This window comes from Pteropus medius, unplaced genomic scaffold, assembly GCF_902729225.1.
Source record: "Pteropus medius unplaced genomic scaffold, Ma_sr-lr_union100, whole genome shotgun sequence".
NCBI lineage: Eukaryota > Metazoa > Chordata > Mammalia > Chiroptera > Pteropodidae > Pteropus > Pteropus medius.
Window position 1 is genome coordinate 15,200,777 of NW_024342467.1, and position 14,887 is coordinate 15,215,663.

The 14,887-nt window shown below is 38.0% G+C and overlaps 1 protein-coding gene across 3 annotated transcripts in view; it reads left to right on the top strand.

Moving 5' to 3' along the window:
* CREB5 (cAMP responsive element binding protein 5) overlaps positions 1-14,887 on the top strand; it is a 379,921-nt gene that overhangs the window by 170,094 nt on the left and 194,940 nt on the right. The window lies entirely within an intron of this gene.

A 14,887-nucleotide genomic window follows, 5' to 3' on the forward strand; every position in this document is an offset into this window, starting at 1 on the left:
TTCAAGTCCTCCTGATTCCCCCAGGCTGACTCTACCCTCTTTCTGTGGCACACCTATGTGACTTTTACACTCATGCAGCTAGACTGGGCACATCGTGCGCCTGGAGCTCAGTAGACAATAAGTAAGTAATTATTGAAGAGTATGTAGTGAATAAAACAAGGCAGAAAAAGACCTTGATTAATACTAAGGATAAAAATCCATTTTCTCTCTAATAAAGATTTTTCATACCAGACTCTCTCAGCATTTGCTTTCAGAGAGAACCCACCCTGTGAGAGGTCCTTCATACACACGAGGCCCAGGTAACCAATTCCTTTGATTTCCAAAGAGTTTTAAATAAATTCTTCCTCCTTGTTCTGTTTCCCTGCTAGAATTCAAAATTTCTGTTCAGCAGCCTCTATAAGCCACTCTAGCTACAGAGGGACACGTCATTCTCTGAACTTCATGTGGTTCAGGACACATGAGTTGCCAATGGTCAGCTTATACCCGACATCATCCTTGAGTACCCTTCAGTTATTTCCAATTCCACTCATTTAATAAATATTTCTTGAACACCCTCACCCTCCAACCCCCACAATCCTATATCTATTTTCTCCTCTATGAAAAAAATATATTTTAAATATGTTTTTCTTATACATATTTTATCTTTTTTATATATAAATAAACTTTATATATTTTTAATATTTTAATATATATATTTTTTCATATTGTGTGCCAGGCACTGAATTAGGCTTTATAAAAATAATAGAGAAAAAATAAGCAGACAAGATTATGGAACATATTGTCTAGTGAGGATGATGGACATTAATCGAATATTTATACAAATACCTATAAAATTATAACCCTTTCAGGACAAATGCATATCATCATGAAAACATCTAGTAGAGGAGCTTGACTTTGTCAGGTAGGTCAGGGAAGATTTTTCTGAGAAATTTTGAAAGATGTAGGGGTAAAGCTCACTCAAACTTTTAGGGTGGTGTTGGCTATTATATATGTATATACACACATACATACACATACATATGTATACACATATATGCACACATATATACATATATATGTTAAATCAATGATTTAATTCGAAATAAAAGCTTTGAACAGTTCAACCTTTTTCTTTCTGCTCATACCTCAAGTCCCATGGTGTACCTACTTTCTTTGGTGGATTCTATTTATGTCTCACACTTTATATAGCAAGCGCCCAGCTGTGCAAAAGAGGATAAATCACTTTTAACTGTAGCCAAGGTCTGAACAAAAAGAGGCCTCCTCTTTCTCCTTTTCAACCCTTCCCACCAACGTGGTCTTAATTTCAAAGCTGGTGATGAAGATTGAACATGGAAAAGGGTCTGGCTTATGGCTCTTTCTTTTGGCAGCAGCAACTTTGGGAATAATTTAGAGATCACATTTCAGACCCATTTTGCACACCATCAAAGCAAAGGGGCTAGGAACCGATGCTTTTGAAATTGGAGGGGCCAGGCCAGTTTTCATGTTACTCCAGTCGAAGTTCTCTGGCGTCACAAGTTCAGCAGACGGATATCATACGCCTACCTCTGGTATGGTGTTCCGGGTTCCTTGGGAAATATGATCCTTGGCCTCGCTTTCATCATGCCTACCACAGCGCTTTAGGCTAAGACCTCCTAAATCACAATGTCATGCAACCCCCTCTACCCAGTGGACCTAAATATTGGGATTTCAATGTCCCCTCCCAAAGGAACCACCTTTCTGACTGGAAGATACTTCTCGGAGATGATATGGTGCACTTTTTATGAGACTTTGGGGTGTGTGGCAGCTCCATTGAATGCGAGTAAACATTCCCCCGAATCAATCACAATGAGTGAGTACTCCCCAAAATTTCTTTTACTATATATTTTGGGCAGCCAAGCCAGTGGGGGCCAGGATAAAGGTTGACCACTTCAAAGTCAGAGATGTTTTAGATAAAACAAACTGAAATTTTACTTTTTCTAAAGGGCAAAGAAAGGAATCAAGCACCCTTGAGTAACTCAGAATTGATTTTCTTTTTTTTGTATTGCATCTATTAGAAGGAAAGTATGATCGACACTGCAACTTATTTCCATAACAGCATTCTGGGATCCAAAAGAATTGAGTCACAGATGCTTAGAAGCATCTCAATTGCTCGCACTGAATAGCTCATATTAAATTATTGAAAGGAGAATGCACTAAAATTGTTGCTTTCTATTTTCCTATCCAAATAAAACAAGTTCCTTTTGCCACATGTGAAGTCTTTTCAATGGGTTAGGGTATGAACTTGTAGCCAGATAGACCAGGGTCCAGGTCCAGGCCCAGCCATGTGCTATGGCCCTGCCCAACTGCTGCGTGACCTTGGACATGCTTAACCTTCTCCTTGCCTGGGTTACGTCATCCTGAAAATGCGGATAAAAGCAATCAATTCACATAGCTGTCATCAGAAATAAACGAGATATTAAATATGTGAAGTGTCTAGCATTCTGTTCATCATAAGGATGCAAAAGTATTCGCTATTATTACTGTTACTGTTATTAACACATGATAGTAAAAAGGATTCCAGTTTGTCTAATGACTTGTGAGCCTTGGGGCCAAAATAGTACCATATGATGCTGGTCCCAGCATTCTCGCTGCTTAACTTTTCACTGGGACCAAGCCCATGATTTAGTATAAAATCTGAAATGCATGATGTTCTAGCCTGAACTCAAGAATGCAGTTAATGGATAGTTAAACCTTCCTGAGGCAAACTCAGAAATTACTGGATCCATTATCTCCTTGGCAGGATAAGCAGTGCGGCACTTTTCCTATTCCAGCTACAAAATGCATGTTGACAGGACAATCCTGGAACCCAAGGGTTGGATAAATGTGAGTTGCATGAGGCCTCCTATTTGATCCTCTGTTATTGCTTTCTGATGAAGTGTAGACATTTGGCCACCAGAAACAGGCGTTCCCTCAAGAGCAGTACAGGAGAAGAGCACACCTCTTTGCAAATGGAAAGCTGATCTTTTGGTCCTGCTTACTCTACTACAATGGTTTTCAGATGTCCATTGGGGACTCCAAATGATATGTCATTTCTAGTGCACTCTCCACCCATAAAATGTGATAACAATGCCCTTGGGAATGTTTAGAGAGACTTGATTCCAGATCAGGAAAGATACAGAGTGGACCTGGAGGGTCTGGCCTGCATGTAAGTCATACTCCATGCAAATAATCCTTGGAGGGATCAAACTTTTGGTTTGGTTGCTTCTTTTAATTTGATATTGGGCCAGACCGAAGGGATGTGAATAACCTGTCCTTAGTCACATCCTAGGACCACATCAACTTCTATGTCAATTCTGGAGCCTCCTCAGTACCTGATGAGCCACAGCTCAGCTGAATCTCTGGTTCTGCTTGAGGAGGATTTCAGCCTGCACAGGAGTAAGGATGCTCTCTCTAAGGCAGAGGGGAGCAAAATGGGAAGTAAAGAAACAGCGTGCTACCTGGACTGCTAAATGTAGTGAACAAGTGGAGGTAGAACTAAGATTTATTTATTTATGAACTTGGAACTTTAATGAGTTATTTCATTTAAGAGAAGAAGACATGTGAAAAGGATGAGTAACTGTTCTGAAGGCTAGAATGATCTCGTGCATGAGGTGGAATGTTTTTAAAGCTACCCTCGAGCATCATCGGACACTTGGCCTGTGAATTATTTCTGTGAACGTTAGACTTAATTGAAGAATTATAACAACTTCTCATGATGCATTTAGCCATTCCTTGTGTCCCAGGTTAATTAGCACTGGCAAGTCCATTAAGCTAGTGTAATATCACTCACCCTTAACCCAGGACTAGTGATTGAGCATCTCGTGGGCCAAACTCCTTCTTTACCTCACTCTATCCATCATTACTTTATCTGAATACTGCTCCCTCTGTTGAATTGGCCTTGCTCGATTTGCACTCTGTGTGGGTGACCTGATAGTGTTAAGAAGCTAAGTAGGTACAAGTGGAGTTTTCCCTACAGAGTTTAAGGGGGTCTTGGTTTAAAATAGGGCGGGATTATGTTTATGCTCTATGGTATATTTTAATGGAAAGAAGTTTCATTATTTTTATTAAGTGAGGGGTATCTCACTTCTTTTCTTTCTTTTCTTTTTTTACTTTTTTAAAAAATATGTCTTAAGTGACTTAGAAAAGCAAAATGAGACCCATAGCTTCTCTGACTCAGTATGGCTGATACCTAACCTCAACTCTCCTCCTGTTTTGTTGACTGATAGATTTTGATGAGAATTTTCTGTAAGAAAAAGATGCTTGCTTTTGTACAGTAAATTACATGAGATTAGAAACATACCCTTTTTTTTCAAATCGTGTTGGCAATTTGATCTGTAGGAGGTGATTGAAGCTCCAGCTTTGAACTAAATTACTGTAGCTTAAGTCTCTCAAAGTTTCATTTGAAGTTCATTCGAAGTATATACAAGAAAGATGAGAGAGAGAGAGAGAGAGATTGTAACAAATATGCTGTATTATTTGGGATTTTCTTTTTCAAATAATACTAATTATAAAAGATGTGAAAATAAGCTCATAAATACATATTCTTTTATCTTTACCAACTAATTAAAGGTCAATCTATGAACATGTCTGGAAATATTAAAATAATTTTACAAGATTATATCTGCAAGCATTTTGGCCTGCTGTTAACATGAGACTATATACTGGGAAAAAGGGAGAGGCATTCAGGTCTTTTACAGATACTTCATCTAGCCAAAGTAGACTCCCTGTTTCATAGCATAGCCTCTGTAAATGATGAGTCCTAAGTATATAATGAAAGATGTCAATAGCTCTGAAGCTATTGCCAATTAGTAAAATTCTAACACAAATTTTATCTTGTGAACAAGGAACTTTCATTCTTAAAGTTCTGGGGCAGGCCCAGTTTTTTTGTTTGTTTGTTTGTTTGTTTAATTCTTTTAGCTAGGACTTCATTCCTTGATCATCGCATTATCCTTATAAGCCATCTAACAGTTCAGAAATGTTTAATCAATGCCTGGGTATGAGAATTGTTATACAATAATCTTTAATATCTCTATTGTTCATCCTTTTGAAACGTGACCTGCTTTTAGAAATGCCACCTGTAATTTAATTTCTGCTTCTTGTGAAGGTCGCAGGCTCCTTTTAATAATTAAGTTATTAAAAGGAGCCATGTTGAGAGGGTAGGGGCCGAGGTGTTTACCATGAAGAGTTCGTGTGTAGGAGTTGGGGTTTGGCGAGAGATTTTGGTAGCACTTATGTAGTAGTGGCTCCCACCTCCTGCCTTCCTTCCTTCCTCCCTCCAATTCCATACCTCCATCTTTTACATCCCTCTGTCCTTAAACCTGCCTTGTATCCTCTCTTCCTTAACACTCATCTCTCCCTAAGATCCCTTAATGTGCTATGGTGGTTAGGAAAGAAATTGTGATATGAATCCAAGAGTTGCTGAGCAGGAAGTAGAGAAGTAGTGCAAAAACTATCCTGACATATCCTCAGCATGCCCAGCCAAGGGCCCAGGCACAGGACGTAACATTAATCAAAGCGGCCACGTGAAGGCCAGGCAGTGCGCCCAGTGAGTAATTTCATATATGCAAAATCTGTTTAGCATGATTTTCCTGGAGAATCCCTTTTGTGATAAAACTCACTGTAACAGGCAAATTGCCTATGTTTGTTTAATTTAATTGTATAAGAACCAAGGATGGTAAGGAGTTCATGGAGAAGAAAAGGAGCTGGCTAATGCACAATTTATGTGAGAGAGAAAAATTTTGCAGGCCAGATATCTTTTGAAGCTTTTTGTGTGCTTCAAGATTTGGTGAGCAGGAAAGATAAACTTTTCAGATTATTTACATTCTACTACAAATGAAAGGTAAAATATGAAAGAATCGCACCATTAGCACTGCCCACGTTGTATAAAAGCCAAAAGTATGAGGGACAAAAATGGGAGCTATCAAGAAAGATTTCAATCCTTATCCCAAGGGCTTTACATATATGTTTCCTCTGGAGGAGTCGTGGGCCTCAGTAACTACGCAGACAAATAAATAGCTCAACCCAAATGAACACATTTCAGCTAAAAGTTACAACAGACTCTGCCTCTCCTCTACCTCTTCATGTCACTAGAGTTTCTGTAAAATGTCGTTTCATCCAATATGAGTTTCATGTTCTTCTCTTTTTCTCTGTCCATTTTCTAGTTGTGAGTATTTAAGCCAAAGCGAGGGCACCAAAGGACCAAGGGAAGGGAACATGGAAAAGGCCCACGGACAGACTATTTCCCTTTAAATAATTGCCATGTTAGACTTCATCTTGGGGAAACTTTGGGAGTTCCTTCATCTCTCTCTCTATTTTGGGGTATGGGGAGAGGTGGGTATATAAAATAAGAATCGTTCTAGAGACATAAAAGATAACAAGGAAAAAAACACAACCCATAGGAGTGGGAGCGATGTAAAACAAAATAGGGAGAGTTGGAAATAAAGAGCATTTATCCAACTGGACAAGCAGAGATGCACTCTTCAAAGGTGACGAAGCTGTGGGAGTACAGTATGAGAGGCACACCTGACCATAAGCTGAATGTAGGCATTTCAACTACTCTGGGTCTCAATTTCCCCACCTGTGAAATGGAAATGATCATAGAGGTGATTTCAAAAAATATCCATGATGCATAGAAGAGTTAACCACAAGCATTGGGCACATGGCAAATGTTCTCCATATGTTCGTTATTACGAGAGCTTAAAATGACAGAAAAGTAAAGATGACTCTACACTTGGAAGTTCTCGCTGCAGTGGGAATATTTCAGTGTATAAAATAGCTGAAAAGTTAAGCAAGACAGATCAAAACCACTCAGCAGTCTTGGAGATTGCTAATTCAATTCTTTTATCTGGAAAAAAAAAAGGTATCTTAAAATTCTGCATTCTATAGAGGTCAATTTCCTGTAGTTAAATTTCCAAATAAAAGTCTAGAACAAAATGATGTATTCAGGCAGAAAGTTTTTGCTAGAGGTTTTTTTAAGTACAGTAAAATTAGGACATATTATTGAGAACTTCATATGGTCACCAAAAAGTAAAAGCCATAAAGTGAGTGTATAATATTCTCATATAATCAATTTGTGAATAGATTATGGTACAGCATATTTTCATCCAGTAAAGACAAATCTTTTCTTTTTATACTACTAATTAGATCTGTGTCAGAATTCACAAATTCAGACTATTTTAAAATAAGGGCGTGCTGCCAGATGTCTTTTTATAGGATGAATAGTTTACCAAACTATGATATGTTCATACCATGAAATATTATTCAGCAATAAAAAACAGTGAACTATTGATAAATGTACTAACTTGAATGGATCTCAGGGGAATGGAAAAAGCTAATCTCAAAAGATTATATACTGTAGGATTCCATTGCTATAACTTTCTTGAAATGACAACATTATCGAGATGGAGAGCCAATTATCGGTTGCCAGGAGTTAGGGTTGGTGGAGGAGCTGGAGGTGGCTATAAAGGGGTGACATGTGTAATCCTTATGGTGATGGAACAGTTCTGTATTTCGATTGTAGTGGTGACTATGCACATCTACACGTGTGTCAAATTCACAGAACTAAACACACATACCCACATTCACGCACACAATGAGTACATGTAAAACTGGTGAAATAAGCTCTGTGGATTGTCCCAATGTTCATTTTCTGGTTGTGATATGGTACTAGAATTAAGCATGGTGTTACCATTGGAGAAATTTCAAAATAAAAAGTTGAAAAATCAAAGATATGTTTGATTTTAACTTAGCTGATTTCCACAATCCTACCATGACAAGATAATGTAATTTCTTTGTAGGCACTCGTGATAATCACTTAAAAGACTGATTGACTAATCTTTGAATGAACAAACTCATTCTACCCCAGAATTCATAAACTCACTGTATCCCATTGCTACCAGGTCAAGATTCAATGACAGAAACCTTTATGTGTAATTAGGTGAACTCTAGAAAACGTGCAGAATAATTTTTCCAGTTTTTGAGAACATAGCCGATATGACCCACTATGTTTTATGTGATCAAAGCTTATCTGTTGAAACCTTTTGATCACATTTAAAGAGGAATCGGGCACTCATGTGAATTCTTGTTCCATGTAGTACCAGCTTCCTTACCACTGTTCCTGTGACCTTCCTATCACAACCAATGACAAAACAGGGAGGAGATGCGTTTGGCTTGCTGTAGACTGCTCAGAACTTGGGCACTCCAACCAGGTGGACGCTGTCTCAAAGAAGGCCTTTGTTGGCAGCGGCCACTAATAAGCAATGACTGCTGGCTGAATGTGTATGACATCCTGGTGTGGGAGTTTGTATTTAGCTTGTAGATTTTCCAAAGAGTGTGATGTTTTTGAGAAATAATAACTGATTTATCTGGAACTCTTTTCTGCCCTTATTTTGGATTTGGATTTTTTTTTTTTCCATTCTGGTTCAAAACCTGGTAAACTAACTGAACATGCTCTGTTATGCTCCTACATTTTGGTTAGTTAGTTAGTTGGTTAGCTAGTTGGTAAGTTACAGCCAGCTGTGCTTTTAATTTAGAAAACAGAGTGTGGAAGGTTTTGCTGTGGATTTAGGGGTCTTTAAATAATTTGTAAATGTGTTCGCAGAGGTCTAACCACTGTTGATGTAAGGAGGAATGTGTCCTCAGGAGATCTGTGGCTGAGAGCTGGATTGTTTCACAAGTTTAAGGGCAGTGTTTATGTAAGAATACGTGTAGCATGCAGTATTTAGAGAGATGGTATGCATAAAAGGGTGGTAATTTTCTGCATCTTTGTGACACAAAGTTTTCGAACCATTCTATGTGAATATTTTTGTTATCTAAATCCAGACAAGGCAGGAACGACACTCTGCACCTACATTTTTTAAACAAAGTAAAGAACGGAAGAAGGCTAGAAGGGTCATGACTTATTCAAAGTCCCCATGACAGGAAGCAAGGAATCAAGTGCTAGTTATAACATTTTTATTTGGGTGCTCTTTTCAATGGAACGCATTGCATCTGCACACACCTTTGATACTAAAGACGTATGATTAATTCTGTTTCTCTTTTACATTGACTTTAGATATTTGAATGAGTCTATGTTTATGGTGAGATCTATGTTTATTTTTTGCCAATGTTTATGTGGGTGAGAGATTAGCAGTGAGAAATGTCAATGAAGTGATCATTTTTACGGCCATTGATCTTTTGAATATAAGGTTAAAAGAGTTTATTCATAAACTTTTTATTTTTTCCTATGGGACTAGATAGTGTAAGGCAAGACTACCTACTAAATAGTGCCTGATGCTGACTTACTGTTCAGGGAAATTAAAACTTTCTTCCTTTAAATATTCATTCTACTTTAGTGGTTTGATTAACTTACTTCTTGGTTCTTTCATGGGTCAGATAATCTGTCCATTTAAGGGACTATTGCTTCTTCCAGGGCCAGAATACAACAGATGATTTATCACTAAAGGATACATAATAAATAGTAAATAAATAAGTAAATAAATAATGAAAACAATAAGATATTAAAAGTCATGAATACAGCCCTCTTTGTTGTCCTATTGCCATACATTATGTTGGTTGTTTTCTGTTTTATGCCTTAGTTTTTTTCATTTATTACAATATCATAGACTAAAATAATCCTATTATTGGGTTCAAAATTATTTTATTTGAAGTAGAAAGTTTCTTAATGACAAACATTACTCTTAAATAAATCATTTTTAACTAATTTATCTCTTTGATTTATTTCAAAAAATGATGTAAATTGATTTATTACTTACATTAGACCCCAAGGCCCTGGAAGAATTAATATATTCTCTTCTAATCGTTGTGTGACAGCAGCTTGAGGGAAAATAGTACCCGGAGCTGATGTTTATATACAGACTTAAGACTCAGAACAATTTATGCTTTTTCTCATTAAAAAAAAAAAAAAGTTGAGTCACACAGGAAGGTCTTAAAGGACATCAGGAAACAGACTAGCCTGATAATTTTGATAATTTAGATTCTTCTAACACTATGATGGTTTATACAGAGAGTACCAGATCCATAGAGAACTAGATATCACACAACCAAAAGTGCCCTTGCCTGGTCCTAACAAGAAAAGGAAAATATTCACATTTCATGTGAAGTGGTGGTAAATGAACATTTCTAATTAAAAACTCAGAAAATTTTTACCTTAAGTGAGAAGAATATTGGTAGATTCAGAAACAATGAATCCATAATTGCTTTGTACCTTTGTACTTTGCACAAATTCTTTTGGAGATTGTGAGAAAACTCTCTCTTACCCCGATTTCATCATCAAGCATTTATCTTGCATCTGTTTGGTCAAAGACATAACCCTTTAAGGCATCTATGGGAAAGAGGATCCAAAGGGTCTTCTTCTTCTTTATTTTTAGCCTTCATGCTTGGAATTCCCTTATTCCAAAAATATCTTTTTGGGGAAACCCAAACAATGTGCTAAAATTAATACCCCAAAAGGAAATGAACTAGAATTGACCTTTGCTGCTTCCTGCTCCTTGTTACATCCTCCTATTTTAGAAACTTTCTCAAAAATGGCACTCGTCCATCTCTAGTCTTGTTATCAGAGTCGAAGCTCATTTCCTGACTATGAGACACAAGAATGAGGGGTACAGGGCTTTGAGCAAAATGGAGAATTTCGTTAGAGATGTTGGACACAAAAGAATGCATTTGGTATGTTTCTACCTCCATGAAATTCTATAACAGGCAAAATACTCTGTACAGAGAGCATTTCATTCGTGGCTCAGGGGGTGACTGGCAGCAAAGGGGCATGAGAGAACTTTTTGGGTGATGAAAATGTCTTACATCTTGCTTGTGCTGGTGGTGACACAGGTATAGACACTTGCCAAAACTCAACAACTATGTGCTTGAAATGGATAAATTTAATTATATGTAATTTATGTCTCAATAAAGTTTTTTTTTTAAAAAACAGTGATTAGAATACAATTTGAAAAGCATAACTGACAAGTCTCTGTTTGTTCTTTAATCTTGTCTTCAGTAGAGAGGAAATGACAATATTTTGGGACAATATTTTGATAGCAACCACCACTTTTTATACTTTATAAGATTAAAATGTCCATGCAACACCATTGAAAGAAAATTTTTTTCACGAAGCAGGGTTCTTCTATTTAATTAGAGATATTTACATTCTGGTCTTCAAGATATGCCATGCCTTTGGGTAAAAGTATCTTTTTTTTGACTTAAAACATTTACGTATTAATTTCATGGTTACCCTACTAAGACAGTGTCAATTACCTAATGAGTTACCTCCATGTCCTCTTGATTCAAATCACACACCTTTGTATGACTTTGCTGGCAGACACTTTTGGGATACCTGCCCAGCTTTGGTGTGACAACAGCCATTCGCCCATGGAAAAGGACTTTTGGCAAACAGAAACGACTAATATTTATTCGTCCTCTGTTTCTTGATTATAAAATGCTTGTAATCAGAACTAGTTCCTATGAAGCCTTTGCAACTTTGTTAGATGCAGCATAGCTTTTCCTTGTTTATGTGCCCTTCTCTCTCTCTCTCTCTTTTTAAAAAAATTGTTTCAGGAATGCCATCTTATGTTACTCGTGTGTGGTCATCAGAAATAGATGCAGACTTATCTGGTGACGAATTTAATGACCCCTTTGAAAAACTAAATAGTAATTTCTTTAGCTAGGCGTTAGAGGCAAATATGAAAGTTGTGATTTTCTGATTATTTTGCTGGACCCATTTCAGAGAGATTCTAGCTAAATGGTGACCCTTTAGTATTTAAAATACCAAGCTTTGAAAAGACATCTATACCCCTACATTCATTGCAGGATTATCAACAACAGCCAAGACATGGAAATAACCTAAGTGTCCATTGACGATGAATGGATAAAGAAGATTTGGTGTGTGTGTATATATATAATTTATATATATGTATATGTATATATATATACACACACATATGTGTGTGTGTGTGTGTGTGTGTGTGTGTGTGTGTGTGTGTGTGTAATGGAATATTATCCAGCCATAGCAAAGAAAGAAATCCTTCTTTGGTCCTGGATGAAACTTGAAGGCATTATGCTAAGTGGAATAAGCCAAAGACAAATACTATATGATCTCACTTATATGTAGGATCTTAAACAAACAAACAGAACTTCATAGTTATAGAGAATGGATTGGTGGTTGCCAAGGTAAGGGTAGGTAATGGAAGAATGAGGAGGGCAAAACAGGTGAAGGTGGTCAAAAGGGGTACACACACACACACACACACACACACACATATATATAGGGAGATATATATATATATATAGATATATATATATATATATATATATATATATATATACACACACACACGCATATATGCTTTAGGATAAAACTAATTCCCGAATGGGTAAAACGTGAGGACACAAGACTGAGGAGAAGGGGAAAGGAAGAAGAGAGCCCTTGCAGGTGTGCCCTTCAAGTGGGAGTGGAGCAGGTGCAGGTGCGTGCACTGGGGCATCTGAGGCCTTTCAGGGACGGGAAAGTGCAAATGGGTCTCTAACGCACTCATTGCCAGGAGGACCCAATCCGTAACAACAGGCTGGATGCACTTTGCTGCCGTGTGAGAACATTGTACCTGCTTCAACAGTTGTTTACGGATCTGAAAAACCTTAAACCAGGTAGGACCTCAGAGTTTTAACAAAGTATACAACTCTGAGTTAGTTACAAGACCAAACTCTGGAACTGTGGTGCATTGGAAAGGAAGTGGTTTAATGCCTTTTTATTTGTAAAACCACGACATGATGAAGAGCGCTTACCCAAAGGAAGGCCAGTGCACATTTGTTATGTGCACACCTAACAAAATAAAAAAGCCAGACTTGGAATTTGGCTTCCTTTTAGAGCGCACAGCAGTGCAGTTAAACTGGATTTCTCTTCCTCCCTCTGGCTTCCTTTGTTTCCCTCCAGACTTTGCCCTTTGAAACAAACACTGAACAGCACAGGACATTGTATTTCCTGGGTAATGTCATTGGCTGTGGGCTTTGTTTATTAATCATGACATTAGGGCACTGAGAGATCTTATATGGCTTCCTCTTATACCCTACAGATTTCACACACACCACACACACCACACTCAAACTCCTTTTACCCTTCATTTCGGTTTGTGTCTTTTCTCACTCTTGAAGAGAAGGCAAAACAAGGAATGTTTTTTTCTCCCTATTTGTATTCACGGATTTCATACTTTTCCCTTTTCTTTTCTCATTTCTTCCGGTCATGATTTTTTGATAGTGGTGGGGATGGAGGAGTGTAGATGGAAAGATAGGACTTAAGCAGTAAATTGACAAAAAGATCCTTTTGGCAGTAACATAAAAATTATGATGTTGTTGTTGTTGTTGTTGTTGTTGTTGTTGTTATTATTATTATTATTTAAAACAGAGGAGGGGATGTCAAAGGGGGAAATAGTATGTAAATGAAACTGCTAACTAGCCTATGGCCAGAGCCAGGCAGAATTGGGTTGCTAAGGACATTGCTCTGGGACTCTTATCACATTAGTCCTAGTGGCCCTGCCTCCCTGGCTCCTGCCTGTCCTCCCTCCCACAGCACAACGCATTGAACGGGCTAAAATCCAGGGTTTGAGGACTTACATCGATGACTCTAAGACTGCTTTAGGAAATTAGATTTCACTGTTCACTCCTTCAGAAGTCATGACTACTTTTCTCAAAACCAGGGCCCTGAAATTTTTCTGGGTGTGGGGGAACTTGATGGATTGACACGTGTTGATATATGAGTGATCCTTAGGTCACTAAAGGTTAATGACAGGGACTGTTGGTTATATGTAAGTTTAAGTATTACCTGGCTCAAGTACGAGAAGAATAGGATCTCTGTGTGTCTTCTTAAATTATCTACCTTAATTTCAAAGGGGCGATTTTGTAATTATTAACAAAAATATTAATCGATAGCTATTAGTCATCAGCATTCATTCGTAATCTATGACTTACTTGTATGCATGCTGTATCTGTGGTTATAAGAAAATCCTATAACTCCTCTCGGAGCTTACCATCTAAAGCAGAGGTGCAACTCTAAGCAGCCTTGTAGATACATTTTTCTAAAAATGTTGACGTGATATATTTGTGCAATCACCGTCAGTGGTAAGCAGCGATAATTTGAATTAGCACAGTCCTTGAGTAGTAAGTTGTGTGTTTAATTTTTGAGAAATGTGTGCCCATCTGACTCATGCATTTTAGGTATGGCTTAGTTTCTTTTGGCTCCATAGACTGTGCAACAGTTTGTCCTTTGTTTTGAGCCATTTGAGTTAGGCTGCGTATTGTTTCCATCTTGTCGAATTTCTAAGTCCCAGCTTCACCTGCTTCTAGGCTCCTTAGCTCCAGGAGCACGTTTTCAACAGAATTTGCTCTTGGATGGTAATTAAATCTAAAACACTTTCTCTATCCTTTGCATGGCATGTGGGATGGGCTTGTGCATGCAAAAAGCTGGGTACTATTATTACGTTTAGCGTGTGCTCGTTTAGAATACCATTTATTAGATGAAATGCAATGCTGGGGAGGGATAGGAAATATTTTGGTTTCCCTTACCCTAATGAAAAAAAGCAGTGTTTAAGAATGATCTTCCTGCATGTATTTTTATTTTATTTGCTTTTGAATTTAGGGTAGGGAGAGGTGATTGGCGGGATTGTTTTCGTTCTCTCCCGCCATGACTGTTCAATGAGCTGATTATCTCGTTTCATTTCAAATCTTTCGGGAACCAAGGCCATCTCATTGAGTTCGGTGCCCTGGGGTGTGTGGCAGTAGTTTGGTCTCCTGCCAGCAAGCGTGGTTGCTGAGTTGTGAAGGCTGCGTGCTTGCTGGCCGAAGCCCACAGCTGCCCGGCACACCAGCCTGTGGTTGCCAGGGCACATGGGGTCAGAGGAAGAAGGAGGAAAGG